The sequence below is a fragment of the Leuciscus leuciscus genome, assembly GCF_965113295.1.
Source record: "Leuciscus leuciscus genome assembly, chromosome: 1".
Taxonomy (NCBI): Eukaryota; Metazoa; Chordata; class Actinopteri; order Cypriniformes; family Leuciscidae; genus Leuciscus; species Leuciscus leuciscus.
In genome coordinates, this window is record NC_138725.1 from 43,789,209 (window position 1) to 43,804,284 (window position 15,076).

A 15,076-nucleotide genomic window follows, 5' to 3' on the forward strand; every position below is an offset into this window, starting at 1 on the left:
CAGTCCGTCAGGAAACAAAGCCGCGTTTAAAAGTTCAGATACTGCAGCAATGAACGCTAAATACTGGGTAAAAAAAAAAAAAAAAACAGTCTGTGAGGTCCACAGCATAGAAATGAAAGACATCAAGCGTTTGGTTTGTGCCGCTCAGTTGAATTTAAAAGAGATGAGTTTGCATGTTTACCAACGGGATATGGGTGATAAGTGATCCCATTATAGTAGTTGTGTGTCCTTTACTGAGATGGAAATATCGGCGGCATTTGCCAGTCCGACATATACACGCCTCTAAACATGAGTTTGAACAAAACAAAACTACGATTGGTCACTTTACATGTCAGACAAACTGGTTCAGATGTGTTTGATATAGGGTTGTTGCTAAACTCTGCAATATAGTGGATAGTACCCAGGGTTGAAGGTTGTAGATTTTAACCTCAGCTCTGTGGTTGCTGGACACTAAAAGGACATGAGAACAGAGCTGTTAGTATAACCTTGAGTGTGTCTGAACATGATGGATGGAGTGACAATGTAGATGAAATGTATTCGAATAATCCTGCCCAGTGAAATGTACCTGATCTGTATTTGCTATTAATGGTAGATTGCTCAAAGTTCTTGTGTTAATTTCACAGAGAGCTGCCTTTTTGACAAGGCTCCTGCTTTTGATAGATGGTGTTTTGTAAACAGGTCTATTAAAGAAAACTGTGTGCTAAAGCTCCTGATTGTCAGCAAGGGCACATTACAGGAGCGAAACAAGATCCCTTTAAGCATGCAATGAAAGTAAATGACAGAGCTTGGAGAGTTGAATGAGTCATAATTTTCTCTCCAGTTGTAAAGAGCATTTCCATACCAAAGCAGTGCCAGAAAGGGGGTGAGCTTTGTGTAGGCAAGGGGGCTCATTTCTGTGTCTGTCACCAGGGCTTGACATTTACACCCTTCAAATGCGGGTGGATTTCAGTGGTGGCGTGTAGCGCAGTCACGCCACTTTGGCGGGTTGAATTTTATATAATAGGCCTATACATTTTACAATTGTAGTCTTTTAAAAAGGCATCTGAAATAAAAAACTAAGTGCAATCTAGTGTGAATCTAACCATTTTTCGATACATGTCGATACTAAAATGTCTGAAACTCTCCGGCAGGATACACAATACCAGCTGCGAGTTCTCACTCTCTAATCTCTCCAACAGCGAGTTGACACACAAACCCGCATCCCTTTACTCATTTCATTTGCTCCGGATGAATATTGTTGGTGTTACAGGGCTTGAATTTCGGCAAGGGATTGCGCGTATGGAGCAACATTTTACTCATTCCCGCAGATTTTGTCCTCGCACCCAAAGTGCGCACACATAAAGACAAATATATTGGCTATATAAAACAGTGTAATGGCTATAATTACATTTAGTCACAGTATAATGGTGCGCCAGGTCTGAAAGTGACAGCAGCCTAATTTGCCAGCAGTCAAATTATGAGATAATATAAAAAATATCTATAAAATATCTTTATAGTTTTTAAGATGGTGAAGAAAGCAAAAGCTTGAATTATCATTTCATCTGCATCCATTGCATATCGTGTCGTTTTTACTTCCTTTTTGGCTTATGCTTTTCCGGTTCAGTACATCTACCTTGGGTTGTTTCGCCAAGTGTATAAATGCAGATATCGGATATGGGTGTTTTTTAAAAGAAAATGTAAGATGGTCGTCAAAAAAAAATTGGATATAGTCAACAAATCAGAACTGGACATCAAGACCTGCAGTGTAAATGAGGCCTTGAGTCTTCAATAAGAGTGCTTACCCATCATTTTCTTAGTGATGGGAGGAGCATTAGAAGTAGATTGGGGGAGAGAAAATGAAAATGTGAGTGGTGTTTCCTCCGAAACTCACTGTCATGATGGTTGAGCACATTGCTATACAGTTGCTAGAGGGCTCTGGGTGGCTTCTAAGAGGTTTGTCTGCCTAAGTCAAAGGAGCCCAGCCTCAAGCCTCCATGATATTCAGATCCCTACTTCATAAGTCCATGACATGTTTTTGTGCAGGTCTGATCACTAAAAATAATAGCACAGCTCACCTTAAAGGGGTCATCGGATGCAAAATACACTTTTATATGGTGTTTGCATATAAATGTATTTTTGCAGTGTGTGGACACAACCACCATACAATGAAAAATATCCATTCACTCCTGTCCAAAAAAAGTCTAAACACTCTCAATAATCAAGCCGTTTGGATTTTCTGAGCAATATGATGTCACATCGCTCATGCCCACGACCACTGACGGACTGTCCCGTATTAGCATATTTCCGCCCTCAGCCATTTGTATACTGTCAGCCAAGGCATCACTTTACTTGTCTTGTGTCACGCTCCATGGAAGAGAGGAGTGGGGTGAGCAGTTGCTCATTATCATTTAAAGAGACATGCACCGAAACGGGTCGCTGTGAACAGAGCTGTTTTTGAGGAGGTAAAAGGGTGTTGTTTTACACAACCATTGAGGAATTTTAACCAAAGTATGTTACAAACTTTACATGAAGACCCTAAAGAATCATACCAACTTGTGGAAAATGGCCATCCAATGACCCCTTTAGAAGCTGCACTGTTTGAGGTGTCAGTTTTAATGTGGGATTAACTACATGCCAAAGTTTAATATTTAGGATTAGGGGTTTTAGAAAATCCAATAGTAATGCTTGCTTTAACAAACACCACTACAAATAAATGTCATCCATTACATGCCATACTTAAGAAGGAACAATAAAGAACATGAGAGTTAAAGAGAAAAAAACACATGTTCTCAGTCAAGTTCACAGGGGAGGAGGAACAGCTGAGACAGTGCCACATGTTGTTGAAACATTGTTTCTGTGCATAAAAAAAAAAAAAAAATCCAAAAAATTGAGATAACATTTGAACAGCTGCTCAGCACCCATCAAAACACTCCACTTGCTCACCTCCTGTAGTGGAGTGTATAGGCCACATTGCCTGCCTCAGGCTATTTGCAGCCGGTGGCAGCGGGTGGTTTAGGGGCCATTGTGTTTTTGAGTGGTGGTGAGGGTAACATGGACTTTTTCTGTGCGTTTTCGACACACAGGGCCTGAGAGAGTTTCTGACGTCCTGACCAGCCCTAGTATACAAGAACACTGTACCCACAAGCCCTCATGACCAGAAACCCTTGAGGAATTTGTGTTTCTCACACTCTAATGTCCCAAGTGGGACGTCTCCCTACAAGCATTCCCACAGTTCCTCAGCAACTGGCTGACCAGGAGCTATAGAGGTCAGAGGGAAAGAAGAAAGATGGCTTTTTTTTCTTTTTTTTTAGCCTGCGCCTCACACCAGGGGACATTTTATGGCACTTTTAATGAAGTCGTAACATAGTAATTCACCTGAAATTATTCAGACCTGATATTTTGTGTGTCCTTGACAAATATCCCAATAAACACAGCTTTAGCACTTTGATTTACAGGAGACATTCTGCCTACTCTGGCCAACTCGTACTGTGTGTTTTCACTGAATGTGAAATCACTTTGAATGTGTGTGTTAGCTCTGGCCATCCATCCAGGATGTTTTCTTGCCCTTGGGCTGGGACCCTAAAAAGCACAAGTGGTTTGGGGAATAAATAGATAAGATGTGATATCACTCACATACCTGCCTCTTTTCCTGTTAATACATGTTTTTTTTATTATTATTATTATTATTATTTTGCATGATAACTATACATTTATTCGTTTATTAGTTAAATAAATAATCTTAATAAAAAAATCATATTACATAATTAAAATTAATAAAATATTCAACAAATGATTTAATGAGGTCTGTCAAACAATATTTTTTTTTTATCTAATTAATTACACGATGTGGCAATTAATTAATCTAATTAATCGCAAATTAATAGCACATCAAATTTGTCTGAGAATTTATTTTAATTTTATTATTTTATTATTATTATTTAAAAATGTGTGAAGTTCCGTTTTTGCAATTATCATTGACATTATGGAACTTTTGTGTTGTTTAATTGCATCAGACCTCATAAATATAAGCCTCTATGTAACCCTGGGGGCTCTTCAGAACCTGAACAAGTTCATAAAAACTGTATTGTGTTGTGTATTGTAGTTCACAACAGGTTGGATAAGAAGTTCAAAGCCATTATACAGAATATCGCCACCATCTGAGTCACATGTCATGATGAACCACATGTCCTTGTTCAGTTGTTTCACTGCCCCCCAGGCTTCCCTTAACAATATAGGTATTCAGCTGTTGTACTTTCAGTTGCACAAGGCCAAGTCTGATAATCAGTGTGAATGAATGAACAGAAGTTCATCCACTGTGCCCTTGAGCAAGGCAGTAAGCCTCGGTGAGAAACTGTCACATCTGTAATGAGTAAACCGAGTTGTTTGGTGTAAAACCATCAGCTGAATGGCAAATTTGAAATAATTTATTCATTTAGGCCTGGAACTAATTTTCTTGGTTTATTTGTCTGAATTATTCTATGATAAAGGTCTATCTTGCTTGTTATCAAGCTTTGAATAAGCTTTAAAGGCTTTGAAACGCTAATGGTTTAAGTGTCTGTTCCAACAGCTTGATTGTATAAATTGAATGTGCCAAGTTGTGCATTAGCGGAACATTGAGAAGTTCCAGTGACCTCCAAATGAACCAAGAGACGGCATTCATGGCAACCAGGGTCATTCTTTTTCTTTCTCTGCTAGTGGTCATGGCTACCATGTTCTTTGTTACTTCACTGATCATGAAAGACATCAAAGGGAAGGAGCTGTGGACACTTTGGCTCGACGACTGACCACTTGACCAGCAAATGCCCGGCTTTTGAAAGTCATGATAGGAAATGAAGTATAGATTACTGCAGTGCGGTGTCACTGGATCTTGAAGGGGGGGCACTGCTGTATTAGTTAAGCCTCTGATGGTATTAGTGCATCACAGGAGAGGAACAGACGTAAGCAAACACAAGTGCGGTGGTCCTTCACATTCAATTAAACCTTGTGCTGAGTAAGCCTGTGCTTCTCTTTGCTTACCCTTGTCCTTTAGATCGAAAACCTATAGAAGAGGAACTAATGGGAGGTGTTTAAATTAGGATAGACAAGTTCAAATTTGCCCTGAAGTCTCTGTTATAGGCCATTCTTTTTGATGTATGACTATATGGCTCAAGTTACGTTAACTATTGTTGTTTAAGGAATTTCATATCTGAGTTTGTAATGAGAAATTTCAGATTCAATGTTATGCCAATAAATAGCTAATCACCATCTTTGGGTGTAAATGGTGAAAATATTAGGAGGTCAATAGAAACATTGAAGGATTAGTCAACCTATAAAGTAAATTCTGGCATAATTTACTCACCCACATTTCATTCCAAACCTGCATGACTTTATTTCTTCTGTGAAGCACAAATGTAATAGTTTTGAAGAAATGTACTGGTTGATCTTTTACATGTTAATGAGGACTTTCAAGCTTCCAAATAGAATCATAAAAGTCTATACGACTTATATGATTCAGATTGGTTTTGCCTGGATCAACAAATTCATTAAAAAGATTAGAAAGACTCGAATAACAATTTGTCCTTGAATCAGACTACTTTATACAACTTTGCATCATTTTTGAAGACTGAAAACTTTATTGCAGGTAAAAACAGAAGAAGAAATTCACTCAGGTTTAGAACAACATGAGGGTAAGTAAATGATGACTGATTTTATTTTTTATTTTTGGGTGAACTCAACAGGAAGTCAATAGGAAAGTTCTGGTCCACTTGCTGTAATTTGAGTGTGAGTGTGTGAGGTTTGCTTGCTGGAGCAGTGATGTGCGTGTGAGGAGACTGCAGGAAAAGGAGGCAGAATGTCTCAGAATACAGAGCTGTAGGCATAAACAGAGGGTTGATGTGGCCCAGCCTCACCACAATAATGGGTACTCTGCAGTTCCCCCTCCGCTCCACCCAGAAGAACAAACATCCACCGCATTAGAGCGCTCCCAAAATGAACATCTCAGGATTCAAAAAATGCTCCCAAAGTGGGTTGACGTCACTCCCAGACCATCCCCTACTTTTGTTGGGAAGGCCTTTCTGCTTTTATCCACACACAAAATTGCGAGTGGAGCCCAAATTTGGCTGAGGGCAGGGAAAACAAATGAGTCCGCCAATCTGATGTAATTCGATTGCACCAAAGGAAGAGAGCCAACCTTAGCTAATTAATTGCACAAGCTAAAGGCCCCCGAGACTATGAAACGTATGGACTGTTTGGCTTCTCTCTACGACACTGGCTTTACGCCATTCTGTTTCAGAAAACAATATCAACAGCAGAAACACAAGGATAAGGGACTGAAATCAGATTAGGCTCATGTGATTCCCTGCCAGTATATTTCTGGACACAACAGTTCCAGAAATGCTCAAAAAAGCAAGTCTCCAAGCATCATGGTCGCTAACAGTCTTCATACATAAAGCCCTATGGAGGCCACATATAGAAATGCCAAGCTCGATGCATACAATGTAATGCTTGTATTCAGGATTGACTTGTTCCCACTTCCCAGCCCTGATACTCTGCAGTGGTGTCAGCTGCTCTTTGTAATTTTAATCACGAGTTCTGTTGAATAATGTTTGACTAGACGTCACTGTAATGCCCAGTGTTTAATGGGTCTTTGTTACATACTTTACATTAGTACTGGGGTGTTCAGTCTTCCCCTCCCTTAAAAGGTCCCAACATATTGTTTCATGCGGAGGCATTTCTAGTCTTTGTACTAGGGCAGAGACCCTTTATTGATACTGTTTTTGATGTATGGATCTAAATTGTCTTTGCCTGGAGTAGCTGCTGCAATGTGCAATAAAGACCTGCTTTGTCATCAGCAAATGATAAAAGACATATGCCAGTTTTGCTTGCTATAGTGGATTGTATCCACCTTTTTTTTCTGTCGTATAAAGTATCCCGTAATTTTTGGTGTGAGAAACCACTGCAAATGATTCAGTGTGTGAGTAAACTGTCCAAATGAATCAAACTGAATCTCGAACAAACGATAAGATCAAAAGGGACATTCAGTTGTAAATCTAGATCTGACTTAATTGCTAAAATAAATCATCAGGGAAAATTATTCTCAGGTGTATTGTATATTTCTGTACAGTAATCTCTATTGATAGACAATGATTTTTCAGTAATACTTTAGTAGGTCACAGCAATATTTCGTAGGGGCTCCTGTCCCAGTAAAAAGAGTCATGCCCCTGGTTTCCCAGCAAGTATGATGAATGGGCCTGAAATTAAATGAGCAATGTGGAAAATGTCAGAAAAACTCATCGTAAAATTTCAAGTTAAATCCTAAATGGTCAAAATAGCAAATTAGCATTTGTCTGATTACAGAAAAACACACTCAAAACAAGAAGGTCCCTGGTTCGAGTCCCAGCTAAGCCAGGAGGCAATTCTGTGTGGAGTTTACATGTTCTCACTGTGTTTGCGTGTTTGCCCCCCGTTTCCCCCACAATCCAAAGACCAGAGCCATAGAGAGAGAGAGTTGCGACACTCTTTGATGTCGCCGCTATGGCTGTCACGTGGTTCATGTAAGCCCCAATAGTTCCAAAACGTACGCTGGCTGTCATGTTCTTCTATGGGACAGACAGCAGCGATTGCATTATTGAACGGTAAATATAAAATAAAACACACACCCAAGTACTTTTTCAGCTGTTATTGCATTTTGTTAATGTCAGTTTTGCATTTGGAGATAAGTCTTAGGCTATATTTTTGGAGGGAAAAGCTTAGTGTTCATGTTCGCATGGGTAGTAGCACTGGCTTTAGCGGCTCTAACTTAACTTTTCCATATCATTCATCTGATGATGGACGTCTCATGATATTTATTTTAGCACAACTGGGCTGTATTAGGCTATTGATTCCCGTGATTTTGCTTATAAATTTTGATTCAGCCATTAGCCTACCTTCGTGATCACGCAAAGAGGTCTGCCGTGGCGGTCCGTTCAGAATTCGCTTAGAAGCTAGCTCACTTCTTCTGATGAAAGTGGCCACCCCCAGGACCACAACGTGAAACATGATCATGTTAAGACTAAGAATATTATTTTAAGATTAAGGCCATACACATTATCAAAACTATAACAGATTAAAAACGAATTTAAGCATGGCTGATACAAATGAAGGTTTTCATATAATATTTTTTTTATTAAACAATGACAGACAACAAAAATGTGTGCTTGTGTGTGTGAACAAGAAAAACAAAAACCAGGGGCAGGTGATCCATGAAACAGACAGGACTGGTGATGGCCATAACAATCCTAAAGGTCCAGCATTGTTCTCACAAGCCGCTTCACTCAAGACAATAATAACATAATGAAAAGTTAGTATATCCCAAAAAATTAAATTAAATAAAAGTTGCTATAAAGGTGGTAGCGATTCATTACCGAACTCTTAGCTGACGAAGTCGCGCTAGCTAACTAACGTTAGCTAGCAGGCAGTGCTTGAAAATTGGTTGAAACAACCAACATAAAATATAAATAATTACGCTGTGCATGTACAAATGAAGACCAGTATAAGCATCGCAAAGGGCCTCTGATACAATATAGACAGTTGACAATTCAAAAGAGGTCGATATTTCGGCAACTTAACTCTGGAACAACTCGACGCGCAGCAATGTAAGTGAATGGTGTCCAACGCCCAAATGACAGTGTTTGGAACTATTCCGATCTTCATATCCCGGAAGTAGGCGGTTAAAAGCGCCGCCATTATTTACAACGGAGGTCTATGGGAGTGTCGCAACTCTCTCTCTCTATGGCTCTGCCAAAGACATGCAGGACAGGTGAACTGGATACTCTACTCTGTGTTATTTGCCATCTATCCAGGATGTTTCCCTCACTATGACCTAAGATGCTGTAGCATCCTTGCGACCCTACACTGGACAAGTGGTTTGGAAAATGTATTGTTTTACAACCTGGGCAACTGGAAAAACAGACGTAGATGATGATCTACTTCTGTTTGTCCACTGGGACTACTTTTCGCCATGTTGTTGCTTAACGCTTTGGCCCCCTAATATGCCATAGTTAGAATAGCAACATATACCTTCCTTTTCCTTTTTGCACACTCACTGTACTTTCTTTCACTTCACCAGAGATGACTCTGCGCTTTCAGAAGTCCTCTAAGGCGAGAGGGACAGGGACGATGGAACGGGGTTGAGCGAAGCCTCCATTGCCGATCCAGCTGCATTCCTCAAGGGCGAGCTGTCCAATATCATTCTGCTCCCTTTGACAGGAGCTCTGGCAGCCACAAAGGAGTCTCTGTGTCGGTCTATCCTCACCCCAGCTCTCCCAACCTTCCTTTCTGAACTGCTTAATTACCCTGACGCCACTTCCAATCTGCAGCCCACCTGTGGCCTTCTGCCAAAGGTCCTTTCAACAGGTGCCTCTTTCCAACTTTTATCTGTGGGATTCTAATTATGTGCTCTCGTACAAAGCAAAAGATTTTACACAACTTTTTTTTGTAGAACAAACTTTCTTTCCGTTGTTAGCATGATTTTCATGGGGTAGCCCGGTTTCTTCGATACTGTCTATAAATTCGGTGAGCTATGCAAAACCTTTTGTTTTAAGAGCGGATCAGTTTTCTGTGCCTTTGAAGGCATTTGCTTTGACTTGCTGGAAATCTGGAAGTTCCCCGTGAGAGGAGTTCGGCTTCTAGTCAACATGTTTTAACATGAGAGAAGTAAAGCGAACCCTGCTGTTAATGACAGCCCAGCATGCATAAATCTCGAATGGAAACATATCCCCTCTGATATCATTACTAATCCTGAGGTGCGGGCTGCCCATGTGAAGCAGAGGAACGTGCAGGTGTAACTATGTGGTGGGGCCGCAGGGAGTTGGCCTGCTATTGATGAAACTCTTTACTGCTACATTTCTGTGGGAGGATTAGGGCTGTGTGAGAATAGATAAGGGATGTGAGATCAGAGCGCTGTTAAACGTACCTGACAGAGCCAGATCCAAACTTAAACCCACCCCTGAACACAGATCTTTGCCAACATTCCTCACTCTCCTTCTCTTAGGCCCTTTCTCTAAAAAAAACAAAACCAGAAATACAAATATACAAAAAAATTTTTTGTCAATCTCTTATTTAAGTGAAGTGGATAATTTCTGTGCTAAATCACAAAATGTAATTACAAAAAACAAAGGCTGTTTTTAAACAGGCTTCCCAAACTCCCGCTGTTTGCCATTGGTTGGTGAAACAGAAAGTATCGCCCCAAACTCACACTATTGGTTGAGCCAGAGTTGCTGTGTGGTTTAACAAAGCAATGCCTAATTTCGGAATACCATACAGTACTAGCATCCTACTCTTAACATTTCTGACATATGCTTTAAGTATATTTTCAATATTTGGCAGAAATTTAAGAGCAATATGCCATGAGAGGTATGCTAGTATGCTGTTTTGAATTTAGCCAATGGCTGCAGCCAAATATGCATGGAGTAGGTGAAAAGCAGTATGTGTTAGAATTCACAGATGACCTACTACTTCCGGTGAGATTTTAGAATCGAACATCTAATGTACACTTTACTATTCCATGAGGCCACAGGAAAGGAGTTGTGTATCGCAGGGAAACAACGTATTTTTATGTTAGCCAATGTTTTGATAGCATGGTTTACACTTTTCTGTGAAATTAATCTATATTTATTTTATAGTTGTCTTTGTATATACCACAGACATTTTTTACTCCTCCCTCACATTGTAAAAAAGATTGGAAAACACATCAAATTCCAATTGGAAGTGAGCATCCCTATGCTCTACTCACTCTGAAGGGCAGAGCCCTTGAAGTGGGGACTTAGGAGGGAGCAGGGGCGGACTTTACCATTAGGCAAAGGTCGGCAATTGCCTTGGGCCCCGAGCTACCTAGGGGCCCCCAAAATGCCCTATTAACTTAGTTTTTTTTATATATATATATTTTTATATATATTTCTAAAACTCCATTTGCGAAAAATGGCATCAAATTTTTAGTGTCGCAGACAGGAGGGGGCCCCCGCCTCACTACATTGGACTATTCCATTATCTCACTTACTGCGCATCTGCGAAAGTCTGTGCCAAAAAACTGACGGAGAAAAAGAAGTGATTGACAGACAGAGTTCTGTACAGAGTGACAGACAGAGTGTACAGAGTAGTAGACAGTAAAAATGAAGCGAAGCTAGCTACCCAAGCGGTGCTGAAAAAAGGAGGAAGCGGGAGGAAAGCAAAAGGTCCGTAAAGGTGCGCGGCGCGAAAGTTAAACAACACGCAGTAACAGGAGGACTGGGAAATACACAAACAGAGCAAGACGAGTCTAAACGCGAAAATGTTAAGTTTCGAAGTTACCCAAGCGGCTCAAATAAAAGAAAAAAGTGAAAAGACGCTGATAAGTATTTGGGAACGCTGCCAAAGATGACAAACTTTTTTACGGCTACTGTTGGGGATAACTTACAGATCAGGAACAACAACGTCCAACGCACAGAAACATCGTGAGGTAAAGAGGACACGGAGATCGAAAGACAAAACTGAGCAGTTTACTTATGAATCATGATATTTTAAAAAATCTCAGCTCTCAGATTCTGTCAATTCTATTACGAAATTCAAACAATAAATACCGTTTTGCCGTTTTAATGTGACGTGACAGATTCCTATAGCGGCACGTGAACTGATCATCTCTAGCTAATAGTAAATAAACACGAATTAACAATGTTGAAAGATACAGTAGCCTATAACATACCGAAATGTATATTCCTCATTCATAATATCGATCAATAAGTGTTTTTCAACCGCGGAAAGAGGTAAAACAGCTGGAGAACAATAGTCACATAACATTTAGGCTACCTCAGGAAAGCCATTTAATTGGCTAGAAAAAAAAAGAGCTATAGAGAGTATTTCGCTAAGTATGTGTAGGCCTACGATATTACTTATTTTAACCTTAAATTATACCAGCTGATAGGGCTTTTTTTTCTTGAGAAAAAGTAACGCCTATCTTGTGAAACGTTACCTAATATTTATCCAAATGAGTCCGAATTTAATCGAAATGGTGAAATTTGTCAAGCAAAAAAAAACAAAAAAAAACAAACTTGCTTACCAGAAATTGTACCAACATTGTAACATGTTTCTGTTTAGGAGTAAAGAAGTGTATGCAGGGTTTAAAGGGGACGTTTTTTTCTTCTCTCTAACCTTTCTTCCCCGTAGATTAGCTTTACCTGCCTATCCACCATTCAGTCGGTACATATTTTTTTCGTTCTCTTTTAAAGATTGGATGGGGAGGGGCCCATACCTACCTTCGCCTTGGGCCCCCGATTTGCTAAATCCGCCACTGGGAGGGAGAAGGTCTCTTGTGTGTCATAATGAAGCCGTTTGGAACATACTTAGCAAAGGGAGAAAGGAAAGACAACTGCTGCGTCCGAAATTGCATATTTTCTGAGTAGGTACTACATCTGAATTTGAATTTACTTTGCGACCGTTAAAAAATAAAACTCAATTGAATAATTTTTTTATAAAAATAAAGAGACCACAGACACACAATTTGTGTATTTTTAACTTCAATCCCATGAAAATAATCATAAATGTTACATTTGTAGTTGTTTGAGGGATACATGGGTAGGCTAGATGTTTGTTTTATGACAAGTTTTGTATAAAATCTTTTTTTAAATCAATCAAATTACATACGGGGTTGAGAATAAAAGGTGTTTAAATCTAAAAAATAAATAAAATAAAAAAACTGAAAATAATAAAAGGTCTTTAATGCCTGAGGTGGGAAAATATGATTTGTTGGAGGTTTGATATGTGCCTAATGATGTGCGGTATTTCAAAAATTAATTATATGTAGTTAAAAAAAAAATAATAAAATTACAAGTTGAAATATTACCAAAGGAATGACCCAGGTAGTATGAACCCAGACTGCAACATAGTGTCGGCCCACAGATCCGGCGCACATCTGGTACACATGGATTGCACACGGCCCAGATATGGGCCGGATCTGGGCAGACACTATGTTGTTGTCTGGGAATGAATGTTCATAGAATGCGCACTTCAGAATTTCAGTGGAATTAGTTGGTCATCCGGTAACTTTTCATTTTTCGACCTGTCATTTTTCGAATACTATGAATTCGAAATAGGCCTACTACTTTTTAGGCGTACTGTTTTTCGCATACTATATAGACCTTATGTAGACCCGCCCCTTTTCAGCGCTGCGCTCGTTGTCTTTTGACTTCCGGTCTGTATTTTCACAGCGATTTTGTGTGTTTATTAATGAACGGCTCGTTTTAAAATCTTCCCGGTCGACTGACATTTGTTAAGTCATCTGCTTTAAACATTACAGTCCTCATGATAACTTTCGTTAACTTTAAATGAAGTAAATCCACTTCAAAAGCTAATTACTCCTGGACAGCAATGCCATAGAAATATACAGAGCGACCGCAAAACGGAAGTTAAAAGACAATATTCTAAAGATGGCGGCGCCCTCATTTCTCTGGCGAATAAGGTCTATAGTAGGGAAGTATTCAATTTTGGCAGCAAATGTAATTTCCTTAATCTTTACCTGGAATTTTATCATAACAGCTCATTGCGGCATCAACAGGAATTTCTTATGATTGCTGTTAATATAATTGTTGAAAATAAACATACATTTTATCATTACGTTTTTTAAATAAATTTACTTGAAATGACTATCGCATGTACCCCTTTCTAATGGACTTGTAGTAGGACCCTTTGCCAATGGATTCTGTAGTTCAATTTGGTTTTAAACGCATCAATGGTGTCCCTTTCCTGAAGGGCCCTTCAAGGGCACAGAACTTCGGTTATGCACTACATAATGTAATTTTAATGGAGTTTGCTCAATGCACACAGTGCTTTGTGGATTCTGTCACATTTTTATGCTAACACATTCCAAAACTAATCTTTAAGTGTTATTATTTCAAAACGGTCTAATTTTTTTTTTGCGTAACAGTTACATAAAATGTATTCCATTGCTAGGGCATTAAAAAAGAGTAAATGCATTTTCATTAATGTTTTCAAACTGTGGGATGAAGTTATTTTCTGTGCTAATCATTAGCATCTGCAGCAATAACTTCAGAATAGTCCTTTAAGGGATGAAATCAAACGTTCCAAATGAGTCGAAACGAAATGAAAAAAGTGCTGATTACCAAAATGTGGTGGTTTAGAGAATGTGCTCGTGCTTGTGAAGACGCAGGACTGCATGTATAATAAGTCAGGATGTTCAGCAGGGCGTGGGCGTTCCTATCAGCACATTCCATCTTATCAAACGCGCTCTCGTTCTCTGCTTCTCATCAGTCATTCTATGTAATATTTATATAGGAATGACATTGGGTCTGCACCTCTCTCCTCATCTACCCTCTGTTCTTCATTAGCTTGCCTCTGCGGTACGGTTCCCCAGCAAGCTCCTACTCTGCAGCAGGCATCCCAAGCATCATGTGGCCCTCACACATGCACTCAGAAGAGGGCCACGCTCCCCCACAGAGAGATCCGCATCCAGGACAGAGTCTTCACCGCCCCTGAGCGAGTACTGAGGGGGGTTACAAAGGCCCGTTGCATCTGTCTCCTTTAACAACACTACATCCAGGAAGTTTGGGCTGGATGAGGACCATGTGTAAGGAGATGTCCATCATGACTAACATGTGTGACAAGTGGAATGGAAATGCTATTAGCCCTCCCCCGACCACCAGACACGACTAGGCCTGTTATGTGTTAATAATGTGATGTAATGGTCATAAGGATATAGCAGTTCCTGTACGTGACATCAGGGGATCTCATCTATATCCTCCCAGAACATCCGAATGAACGTGCGAGTGAACAAGCGCTTTAAGGGAAGGAGTGAGTCAGTGAGCAAACAAGAACAGAAATCAGTTGCTCTTTTCCAAATCTTAGTTGACTGCCTACAGAGGCAGCATTTAAAGGAATCACTACATATATTCTCTGTGGAGTAGGCAATCCCACAATGCACTGCCATAAGTTCCCTTGTGGAAAAGAAGTGCACTTAATTGTATTGTCACGCTATAGTATTGTTCAGTCAGGGTTTCGGTGTTAATTGTGAGCCAAGTCTTCCACGCAGAATGCAAATTTTGAGTTGTTCCCAATGTAGAGTGTTCCAAATCACTCGCCTATGAGTTTCCAT

The 15,076-nt window shown here is 39.8% G+C and overlaps 1 long non-coding RNA gene across 1 annotated transcript; it reads left to right on the plus strand.

Annotated features, from left to right (window-relative positions):
- Window positions 1-2,174: 2,174 nt before the first annotated feature.
- Window positions 2,175-2,551, plus strand: LOC309497173. Its single transcript, XR_014205436.1, has 2 exons — window positions 2,175-2,335; window positions 2,428-2,551. It is a non-coding gene; the product is annotated as an uncharacterized lncRNA (long non-coding RNA).
- The last annotated feature ends 12,525 nt before the right edge of the window (window positions 2,552-15,076 follow it).